The 11,624-nt window shown below is 47.4% G+C and overlaps 1 protein-coding gene across 7 annotated transcripts in view; it reads right to left on the minus strand.

The window, feature by feature from the left end:
• SPTAN1 (spectrin alpha, non-erythrocytic 1) overlaps positions 1 to 2,113 on the minus strand; it is a 59,516-nt gene extending 57,403 nt beyond the window's left edge. For all 7 annotated transcript variants that reach the window (XM_043916704.1, XM_043916703.1, XM_043916697.1 and 4 more), the window contains exon 1: positions 1,964 to 2,113. The gene's annotated coding sequence lies outside the window, so the exon portion shown is untranslated. The remainder of the gene's footprint in view (positions 1 to 1,963) is intronic.
• Between the last annotated feature and the right edge of the window lie 9,511 nt (positions 2,114 to 11,624).

The raw sequence follows: 11,624 nt of genomic DNA on the forward strand, positions 1-11,624 counted from the left end.
TCGCATAGCCCACGGAGGATAGATTACAAGACCGGCCTCGCGCCCACTGTCCTTAGCGCAGGTTCAGCAATGCCAGGACTGTGGACTATTCCTGACACCCACTTCTCAGCACCTGCAGTCGGCAGCCCCCACAAAGGGAAGAAGGCAGGTAAAGGAAGAGCAGAGGAAATTCTAGCCCAGGGAACCCAAAGATATACTTAAAAACCAGCCCTCCCCATCTAAACCTGCTCATCAGATTGCTTGACAAGCTCATATTCGGAGTCTGTGACATATCAGGTTTCTCTAATTATTAGATTACTACAAACACTCTGCCAAAGACCAAAAACATATCAGAGAATGTTACCCAGCTGATGGTTTACTGCAGGCCTGCCTCACACCTGTCCAGCAAAGAGCGAATCCACCTTGCAAGTCTCGGCTCTCCTTCTAGGTCCCTGGATAACAGCTAACACACTTTGAGGGTCCCTGGGAGTAATACTGGCCCAGTTACTAAAAAAAGGCTTATAGCTAATTTCCTGCAGAGGCCTTTCCTGCAGCATATTTCTAAAACTTGGACTTCAATCTGACCTTTCAAAAAGCTGACATTAGCTGCAAACAAAAGGGAAAATACATGACTAGTTTGATGAGCTGGAACCTTGGCTCCATGGCTTCATACAGCTGAGTGTTCCCACTGCTGTTCTTCAGATTTTCTGTTTCCTGGCTGCAGACACCCCCACCCTTCCATCTTTGATACATTCTGTTTTAGTTAAGTCCAATTGCTATGACGACGCCATTTCTCAACACATTATGAAAATATTTCATATGCTCTCTCTTCTCTTCTTCCATGACAGCCATCATGGTAAGTTCTTCTAAAATACCAAGAGGAAGACAGAACAAAGGGCCTAAGTAGTTTAGGATCTATTATATAAAAGAAATTTGATAAGGTGTTGCACCATCTCAACCCAGCTTTCTGAGCCATTTAAGCTTTTAATTTAAGACACATTCAACCCTTAACTTTAACAAGCCCTTTGTTTAAAATACATTCTATCCGAGTACATCAGAGAGACTTTTCAAAGCAATTTTCTTTGGTAAGCGTTTAAATCAAATTCGCAGGGACCTCTTTCAAACAAAAGGCTGCTCTGTCATTCAACACCGGCAAGGCTGCAGAATTTTATACAAATAATATCTTGTCCTCGACTCTCTCGGCAAGGGCGGGGAGGGGGGGGCGGAGAACTCTTAAAGCTATTAAGTTATTTGATTTGCGTCTCATATAAAATCAAGCGTCGCATTTTCCTGCTATCTACACGCAAATCACAGGTGGGGAAGGAAGATATGTTTATTACAGGAAAGAAACGGAGATGGCCAGTCCTGGACCCTTCGGCGTCCACAGAAGGCCAAAGATCCGCCACAAAGGATGAAATTAAGGTCAAAGAGCCCTTTACTCCCAGTTTTTCCTCCATCCAGGGCTGGGTCGGCATTGCTGGCGGAGAGCTGGGAAAAGGAGCTGCAGAAGTGGCTTCCCACTATGGGAAGGGACTGGGGGCGGTGGTCGGGGGCGGGCGGGGAGCATTGTGACGGGAGAAAGATGGGAGAAACGAAACGATCGGGGCCACACAGCCCCGGCCCCACCTGCGGCTGCCGGATGGGGCCGGGCGGGGCCGCAGTCAGGCTTGCGGGGCGGGGGTGGGGTGAGGTGCGGGGGGGAGGGACTCGGCGGCCTCGCCGCCCCCTCCGCCCAGTCAATGACATTCCAGCGGCCAGCGCCCAGACTCTGCCCCGAAGCTCCTCCGCAGCCCACGCACCGCCAGCGGGTCGCGGCCGGCTCGCCCGGCTCCCCGCTCCACACTTGAGAGAGCGGCGGGGCCTGCCGGGCTCACCTGTCCGCGCGCCGGCCCCGCCCCGCCTCAGGGGCTGCCCGGCTCCCCCTCAGGGGTCGGCCGCCCTCGGGCCCCGCTCCCGCCCCGAGTTCGTTCGCTCCCTCTCTCACCGGCTCCTGGGGGTGAGGGCAGTGGGTGCGTCGGGCCGGGGGCGGGGGTGCTGAGGGAACTGACGGGGCTCGGCGGCCTCCGCTCCTCGCCGTTCCCTTCCGCAGCGGGTAGTGGCGGCGACGCGCGCGCCCCGCCCCTTTTATAGGCGGCCGCGCGCGTTCCGGCGGCGAGCGGGCGCGAGCGCGGGGGAAGCGCCCTGGCGCGGCGCGAGGGGCGGGGGGCGGGCAGCGCCGGCGGAGCAAAGGGGGCGGAGCTCCCGCCTGCTCGGTGCCCGATCACCCGGCGGAAAGGGCCGAGCGCTCCCGGACGGAGCCGAAGCGGCAATGCAGGGCGGCGGGAGGATGGGCAAGGAGCGCGCGCGCCACGGGTGGGGGTTGATGGTGCAGTGGAGGTCGCTGCCTCCGCCCGGGCTGGTGGAGATGCTCCAGCCTCACCGCCCTCCCCGCAGCTAGCATCCTCCAGACCTGCCCTTCCCCGCCCTGCAGAAAATCTTCTGCACCCCCACCCCTCCGCCCCTGGGAGCCCTTCCAGGACTGCAGTGAAGGGCGGGGCAGGGCCATTGCTGCAGTCGGCCTGGGGATGCTGCGCGCCCCAGCCGGAAAAACACCCAGTCCCAAAGGGTGAGATCACTGTGTGCTTCTCTTCTTCCTGTGCCCTTTCCCTAGGAGAAGGCTTGTGCCCGGGACTCAGGTCAGCTTTCTCTCTGGTGAGGTTGGGGCAAGGATGCAGTTTATGTCCGTCATTCTGAAATTTGAAGAGTTAATGACTTTTTATATTCTTACCTCAAGAGCTTTTTGACAGTTCGCCAGTAGAATAGGATGCATTAGTTCTATTTTACGAATAAGACATTAAGACTCTTCTTGTCACAATTGACTTTCCTTCATGTACCAGGCACTATGCTGAACATGTCAAGTGTGTTACCTTTTTGAAAAATCTTTTTGCAATAATTTTATGATTCAAGTATTATTTCCTCATTTTACAAAAGAGCACTCTGATATGGAAGCTGGGTCTCTTGCCCTGGGTCAGGCAGCTAGCAAGAGGAAAGCAAGGATTGAATCTGGGCAGTCAGAACCTTCTTAAACAGTGTGCTTTGCCATAGGAAAGGGAGGCATCGTGATGGTGGATGCTAGGATGCTGAAAAGAGAAAGAGAGGATTTCTGGAATTTCTCTTCATTATGGTCTTAGCCGTTTAAGGGGGTCTTAGCTGTTTAAGGGGGTCTTAGCTGTTTAAGGGGGTCTTAGCCGTTTAAGGGCCTGGCTCTGTAGCTAGAAGCCCTCGATTAGGAAGCCTTTTCCCCACCCCCATTCCTGGCGACAGCTGGGCCTCAGCCATAGAGAGTAACACCCAGATCATTGCTGTGCAGTCAGGCAGACCAGGAGCTCCGCAGCTCAGGAAGGCCTCCTCTTACTGGTTACCAAGCACCGTCCCCTTTAAATAAATATAAAGGCAGTAGGCACTGCACCAGGACTTGGGCCCAGGGCCCAACCCTGACCTTCTTGGTCCTCAGTAGTTTTGGCTTCTTCCCTGTAACTGGGATTTGCAATCAAGTTTCTAAGCTACTCTGGCTTGAGCCCTGATCATGAAGAAAAACTCCCCTATTCCCTCACTCCCCCAGAGTGCAGAGAAAAGAAAAGGAGTGGCCACACCCCAAAAGCAGCTTCACAGAATCTGGAGGAAAAACGTAGGAGGCCGAGAGGCATTTCCTGCAATCCTCCATGCCGAGAAAACAGGCCTGGGTAACTCCTCCCTGGGGTGTGCGTTTCTGGAAACAGCTGATGGCGTCCAAGGCCTTTCCTCCAGTGGGTAGCAGCAAAATGTTTAATTGAGTACTCTGGGTGCAAAATGGTGCAAAATGGCTAACACAATCATGGTTCTCCAAAATTCCCCAGACCTCCTGCTCCAGCAAAGAACGAGTCTCAAGGCCATAGACAGAAGCTGTTAAAAAAAAAGGGAAGGATTTTTCTTTTAAATCATTCTGGCTTCTTAGTGATAGGGGGTTTGGCTGCATTTACCAGATGCAAAACAGATTTGAGACCTTGAGAGAGAGCTTGATACAGAAACGAAAATCTTTCTCTTTGATCCTTTGTCTGATCTGAGCCATGGCCAAAACCCAGTCTCTCCAGCCCTCTGCAGTGCCCACCCACTCATCTGCCCTGGTCGGCATCTGGAAAGAAGCTCTGGAAAGAAGAAGTTGAAAAAGCCCATGTTCTACTGTCTGCCTCCCTCACCTCCCACCAGTTTCCCCACATGCCTAACACTCTGCTAGGTGTGGGGAGGGAGATGATAAAGCAGATACTGGCCCTCTTTGTTTTCTGAGAGACGCTCATTCAGAACAAAAATAAAAGAACAGCACAGCAGCTCTGTAACCAATCCAGTCATGTCCATCCCAGCCTCTTGAAAAGTCAGTGAGAGGAGAGTGGGGGATGACCAAATCCAAACTCCTTTTTCTTTCTTTTTTCTTTTTTTTGACTGCACTGCACAACTTGTGGGATCTCAGTTCCACAACCAGGGACCAGGGATTGACCCCGGGCCACAGAAGTGAAAGCCCAGAATCCTAACCATTTCGCCACCAGGGCACTCCTCCAAGCTCCTTTTTCTATTCTAGCAGTTTTAGGAAGGTTTGATATGTGCCCTTTTGATGCTTTTGAACTGTGGTGTTGGAGAAGACTCTTGAGAGTCCCTTGGACTGCAAGGAGATCCAACCAGTCCATCCTAAAGGAAATCAGTCCTGAATATTCATTGGAAGGACTGATGCTGAAGCTGAAACTCCAATACTTTGGCCACTTGATGCAAAAAACTGACTCATTGGAAAAGACCCTGATGCTGGGAAAGATTGAAGGTGGGAGGAGAAGGGGATGACAGAGGATAAGATGGTTGGGTGGCATCACTGACTCGATGGACTTGAGTTTGAGTAAGCTCCGGGAGTTGGTGATGGACAGGGAAGCCTGGCACATGGGGCCGTAAAGAGTCGGACATGACTGAGCAACTGAACTGAACTGATATGTGCCCTTAGGCATTTACGTAGTCTCAAAACCTTTTCATGTCATTTAAGAGGTCAACTGTTGGGAAACACACTAACTGTAATGATTTTTTTTTTTAAGATAATTTTATTTTAGGGGCTTCCCTGGTGGCTCAGTGGTAGAGAATCCACCTGCCAATGCAGGAGACAGGTTAAATACCCTGATCAGATCTCACATGCCATGGAGCAACTAAGCTAGTGGGCCACAACTTTTGAGCCTATGTGCTAGAACCCAGGAGCCACAACTAATGAGCCCATGTGCCACAACTACTGAAGCTCGTGTGCCCTAGAGCCTGTGCTCCACATAAAGAAAAGTCACTGCAAATGGAAGCCCACACACTGCAACTAGAGAGTAGCCCCTGTTCACCACAACTAGAGAAAAGTCCATGCAGCAACAAAAACTCAGCATTTAATTGTGGCTCCCAGGCTCTAGCACAAGGGCCTTCTCTGGTAGCTCAGCTGGTAAAAAAATCTGCCTACAATGCAGGAGTTCAGTTCAGTCACTCAGTCGTGTCCAACTCTTCGAGACCCTGTGGACTGCAGCACACCAGGCCTCCTTGTCCATCACCAACTCCCAGAGTCTACTCAAACTCGTGTCCATCATGTCAGTGATGCCATCCAACCATCTCATGCTCTGTCGTCCCCTTCTTCTCCCACCTTCAATCTTTCCCAGCATCAGGGTCTTTTCCAATGAGTCAGTTTTTTGCATCAAGTGGCCAAAGTATTGGAGTTTCAGTATCAGCATCAGTCCTTCCAATGAATGTTCAGGATTGATTTCCTTTAGGATGGACTGGTTGGATCTCCTTGCAGTCCAACGGACTCTCAAGAGTCTTCTCCAATACTACAGTTCAAAAGAATCAATTCTTTGGTGCTCAGCTTTATAGTTCAACTCTCACATCCATACATGACTACTGGAAAAACCATAGCTTTGACTAGATGGACCTTTTTTGGCAAAGTAATGTCTCTGGTTTTTTAATATGCTGTCTAGGTTGGTCATAGCTTTTCTTCCAAGGAGCAAGCGTCTTTTAATTTCATGGCTGCAGTCACCATCTACAGTGAGTTTAGAGCCCCCCAAAATAAAGTCTCTCACTTTTTCCATTGTTTCCCCATCTATTTACCATGAAGTGATGGGACTGGATGCCATGATCTTAGTTTTCTGAACGTTGAGTTTTAAGCCAACTTTTCACTCTCCCCTTTCACTTTCATCAAGAGGCTCTTCAGTTCTTTGCTTTCTGCCATAAGGGTGGTGTCATCTGTGTATCTGAGGTTATACGCAATGCAATGCAGGAGACCTCGGTTCAACTCCTGGTTAGGGAAGATCCTTTGGAGAAGGGATAGGCTACCTACTCCAGTATTCTTGGGTGGCTTAGTTGGTAAAGAATCTGCAGTGCGGGTTCTGGGTTCAGTCCCTAGGTTGGGACAATCCCCTGGAGAAGGGGACAACTACCCACTCCAGTATTTTGGCCTGGAGAATTCCATGGACTGTATAGTCCATGGGGTCGCAAAGAGTCGGACACAACTGATCGAGTGTCACTTTGACCCAAACTCTAGAGCACAGGCCCAATAGCTGGGGTGCACAGTGGGGCACACTTAGTTGCTCCGCAGCATGTGGGATCTTCCTGGATCAGGGACAGAACCCTTGTCTCCTGCATTGACAGGTGGATTTTTTACCACTGAGCCACCAGGGAAGCCTGTAATGACTGACATTTTCACTTACTTTGGCCATGGGAAGTTACCTGCCCATGTTCCCTGGGGAATCTCTCTCTCTCTCTCTCTAAAACACACACACACACACACACGGGGAAATTAACAGGTAAGCAGTACTCTTTTTCCCCCCAAGAAGGGAGCTGAGTGGAAAGTCACACTGGCAAGTGGACTGTATTCTTCCCAGATGAGATTCTGCAGTGTCAGAGCTGGCAAGGAACAGCACAACTCTTCAAAACAGTGACTGGAAGGAAGAACCTTGAAGACACTCTGCTAAGTGGAAGAAACCAGACACGAAAGGACAAATACTGTATGATTCCACTTACAGAAGAACTCTGGAACAGTCAAATTCATAGAGACAGAGCAGGGGCTGCCAGAGCTGTGGGCAGGGGAGAATGGGGAGCAAGGGGCAGAGTGGCTTTTGCAAGATGAGAAAGTTCTGGAGATGGATGGTGTTGATGGTTAACACAACAGTCTGAGTGTGCCTGATACACAGAATTGTACACTTGAAAATGGTTTACACACACACACACACACACACACACACACAGGTTTACACTGTAAATTTCATGTTAAATTTTAAACTGTTAATGTTACCTTATTCTGATGACTTCCTCTTTAATCAGGGGCCAGATTAGAGAAGAGGACTGATAGCTGCTGGGAGCATGGACTTGACAGGTTGGTTTGGTTAACAGGATGGTAGGAGAAAGCAGGGAGGTGAACCCCTCCCTCCCTGGCACATATTCCTGATCCAGGTTGCTTATTCCTCAGAAGTACTCTCATGGGATTTTTTTTTTTTTTTCTTTTTGGCCATATTGCAAGTCATGTGGGATAGTTCCCTCACCAGGGATCGAACCTGTGCCCTCTGCATTGGAAACTCAGTCTTAACCACTGACCTTTTAAGTCCCATGAGTGTCTCTCTCCTTCCTCTTCATCCTAAACACACAGAATTCATTTCATAAACTATATGAAACCTTCTCAAAAATTCTAGTAGCTTCCCACTGCCTACAGAATCACCCGAACTATTTTAATATTCTGGAGCCTCCACAGACACGTGCCAATGTACCTTTCCACAGCAAAATTTCCTAATACTCTTCTCCAGACCTGAACTTGGCTGCTTCTATTTATTTTTCCAATGTCACACTTTTGCTCATAATTTCCCCCTTAAACTAGAATGTCCTTCTTTCCTGACACCCAGATTTCAAAGATAAACCTAGGAATTGTAATAGTACAATGAACTTCCATCTGCCTGTCACCCAGCTTCAACCAACATCAACCTCCTACCATTCTTATCTCATCCAGTACTTCACCTAGTTTACCTTCAACACAGTAGCTGCCGAACTTCATTGACTTCTGAACTCTTTTTTAGGATCCTCCAGAAAAACTTCCTGGAAAAAGCTGCCCTAAATGAAATGGAGCTATCTTCAATGCTCTTGTCACTTTTAGCTCAAACCATCAAGCACTGCAAGTACATAAATCATTCTCCGTTGAATTAAAACTCTACCCACCATGTCACCTATTTCAGTTTAAGAAGGAAGCATTTGCAAAATCTGATTTAGACTCAACTTTCCATCGGTGGTATAGGTTGATGACTTCACCGTCACCTTTGGTATCACCATCCTGTTTTCAGGGTTGAATTTGTCACCTCATCAGAATTGTAGGCCTAATTTGTTGTTGTTTTTAAGGAGGGGAGAAGATGATCTTTAACATTTTTTTGAAATTTATTTTTGGCTGTTCTGGGTTTTCACTGCTGTGCATGGCTTTCTCTGGTTGTGGGGAGTGGGGGCTACTCTCTAGTTGAGGCACACGGGTTTCTTATTGTGGTGACTTCTCTTGTTGTAGAGCATAGGCTCTAGGACACACAGGCTTCAGTAGTTGTGGCAGGTGGTCTCAGCAGTTGTGGCTGCCGGACTTTAATGTGCTCGCTTGCGCAGTCATCTCTGACTCTTTACAACAGCATGGACTGTAGCCGACCAGGTTCCTCTGTCTGTGGAATTTTCCAGGCAAGTATACTGGAGCAGGTTTCCATCTCCTACTCCAGGGGACCTTCCCCATCCAGGGACCGAACCCATGTCTCTTGCACCTCCTGCATTGGCAGGCAGATTCTTTACCACCAGGGAAACCCTGAGGATTATCTTTTAATTTTGAAATAATTTAAACTTTGTAGAAAAGTTACAATAATAGAAAGAAATCCCATACACTTTCACCCAGATTTATCAATGTGTTAACATTCGACCACACTTGCTCTATTATTCTTATACATATGTGTAGATATATATTTTCCACCTGAATTTACTTGAGAATAAATTGAGGACATCATGTCTACTTACCCACAAGTACTTTAAGAACAAGTACTTTCATTATTATAACCACAATACAATGAACAAAGTCAGGAAATTAACATTGACATAATACTATTTTTTTTTTCTGCACTATGAGGCATGCAGGATCTTAGTTCCCCGACCAGGGATTGAACTTGCAACCACTGCAGGGGAAGCACAGAGTCTTAACCACTGGACTGCCAGCTAGGTCTCAACATAATACTATTATCTAACATATAGACTCTATTCAAGTTTTGCCAATTGTCCCCACGTCCTGTACAAGACAAACACACAGATCATTTTCTGAACCAGGTTCTAATCCAGGACCATGTACTATACTTAGTATAAACATCCTGAAGAAGATAAAAGGAAAACATTTCTCGAATACATCATCTGTAGAGCCTGATGTGTTTTTTTTTTTTTAATGGAGCCTGGTTGTAAATGAGATGATGAATTCTTCTATAATGGGTGCTTCTGGGAGACCATAGCTCTCATCTGCTTTCTGCAGGTCCACAGGAAACTGAATGAATGCACAGGGATTCATTCGGTGGCACAGAGAGAAGGGAAATGAATGGCCAGGCCTGATAAGGCACCTGTGTGAAGCTCTGTGGCTCTTTTGCTTTTCCTGGCAGAGGCAGAAGAGATCCAAATCTAATCATGTCACTGCCGTCAGCACAGGAAGCTGGACAAGTGGGAGAAAGCCCGCAGTCTGGGTGGGCAGTCTCCAGAACAGCTCCATTCTTCTAACCAAGGCATGCTCTGGGTTTCTCTGCCATTGGAATTTTCAGTTCGCCATCAAATTTGCTTTAAAATGATGTAGGACAATGATAAGACAAAAATACAGGCACTCAGCCTAAGAAATGAGGTCAAACTTGAAAGGAAGCAAGCAGGCAAGTGAGTACTTGAATTTAAAAACAGAATGCAGTCCTGGGTGTTCTAACTCGAAGGAATCTGATGCGACTACCCACCAGAAGTTGCTGCTATCAGCTAGCAATCTCTACCTCTGGAGGCAACGCTATCAGTGAGCATCAAAAACCTGGCCTCCCCGATGCTCTCCTTTCTTGGTTTACCATCAAGAACCCAACAGGAATACCAGCATCAAATGACACTTGCAAGGCTGTTAAACGTCTAGAGAAAGCAGATTCAAATACTGTAAGAGGTGTTTTCTATGGAGTGGTACAAATTTAAAGTGGAAAAGAACTTAAGAGATCATTTTGTCCAGTGACCTTTCATAATTTCATTTTTGGCAGAGCAAAACTTTGCTGTGTATAATCTTCCAAAGAACTCCAATATATATAGCACATAAAGCAAAAATGCTGTGGTGGAGAGAACCCCAGAGTTCCATGTGGGCCCATTAGTTCCACTAAAGACTGTGCAAATGTGACTTGCTTAACTCCATTAAGAGGCACTGCTCACCTCCTGGTGTCGACTTTCATAGTTATTAATAGGACATTTTTCCAGCAGATGGCAGTAGAATCTTGAAGGAAAGTCTTAAAAATTTGCACAAAGCCTCCATATGCTCAGTCCTATTCCCTCAACACCCTGAAGTCAGTGGCTCCTAAGTTGTTCTGTCATTATGCACAGAAAACTGCCAGTTGTCAAGCATAGGTAGAGAACAAGTGCAAGTGGCCGGGAGATCCATATGCCCGGACACACAGGAAGGCTCTGCCCTAAGGCACAGCTATGAAGCACAATTTGAAAACTACTCATCTGGTGACTGGTCCCAATTCTTGTGCTTCGCAGGTAGGGATACTGAGGTTCAGAGAGGGTGAATGACCTACTCAAGGTCACGGACATAACAGTGAATTGAGTCCAAGTCTCCCGACTCCTTTCCTAGTATTGTGCCCACATCAAAAAATACTTTCCCATTTGCTGGATAAAACAGGGTCAGTTATCGGCATATAATTCCAAAAACAGAAAAAAGCAGTTTTTCCAAGGTGAAGGTCAAGAAGGCCAAAAAAAGGAAAAAACATACTACTCTATACCCAGACTCAGATACCACCATAGCCAATGATTTACACAGCTCCAGGTACACAAAAGTGATCATACCAAACCAACTGGATACAGCAATGGGCGTTTTTTAAAAACCAAGCTTTATTATTTATATTTTGGCACCATAGTCAGTAATTCACAGAATGGGTCGCTTCAAGCTGTTCAAGATTACCAGGGAACCCCCTCACAAACACACCCCCACATACAACATTTAGAACAGAGGAACAGATTCATGGCCGCCGCCTCTGCAGAATGAAGGAGTCTTTTCATAGAGCAAATCTCCACTCTTATCTGAACAGCCAGACTCCGGATTTTTGTAGTGGCGTTAGTCAGGCAAATCTGTCATCCATTGCTCAGAACATGTAAAGAATTATAAGGCCCTGATTCATTGCTTACAGATGCTCAGCTCAAGTACAATGCTGCAAGCCCCATCTCAGCCCATCTTAATTCAAACTGAGAAACAAAGTTTGGTTCGTGCATCCCGAGTCATCCAGGAACCAAATTCCAAAGTAAGAGGATAAATAGTTCTTCGTGGTTCAGTATAATATGTTTTAACAGTCCTAATCCCAGACACTAAGCTATCTCTGATGCAATTTGGACTTAGTCCATGTCTACATCAGGCA

The sequence above is a fragment of the Cervus elaphus genome, chromosome 11, assembly GCF_910594005.1.
Source record: "Cervus elaphus chromosome 11, mCerEla1.1, whole genome shotgun sequence".
Classification (NCBI taxonomy): domain Eukaryota; kingdom Metazoa; phylum Chordata; class Mammalia; order Artiodactyla; family Cervidae; genus Cervus; species Cervus elaphus.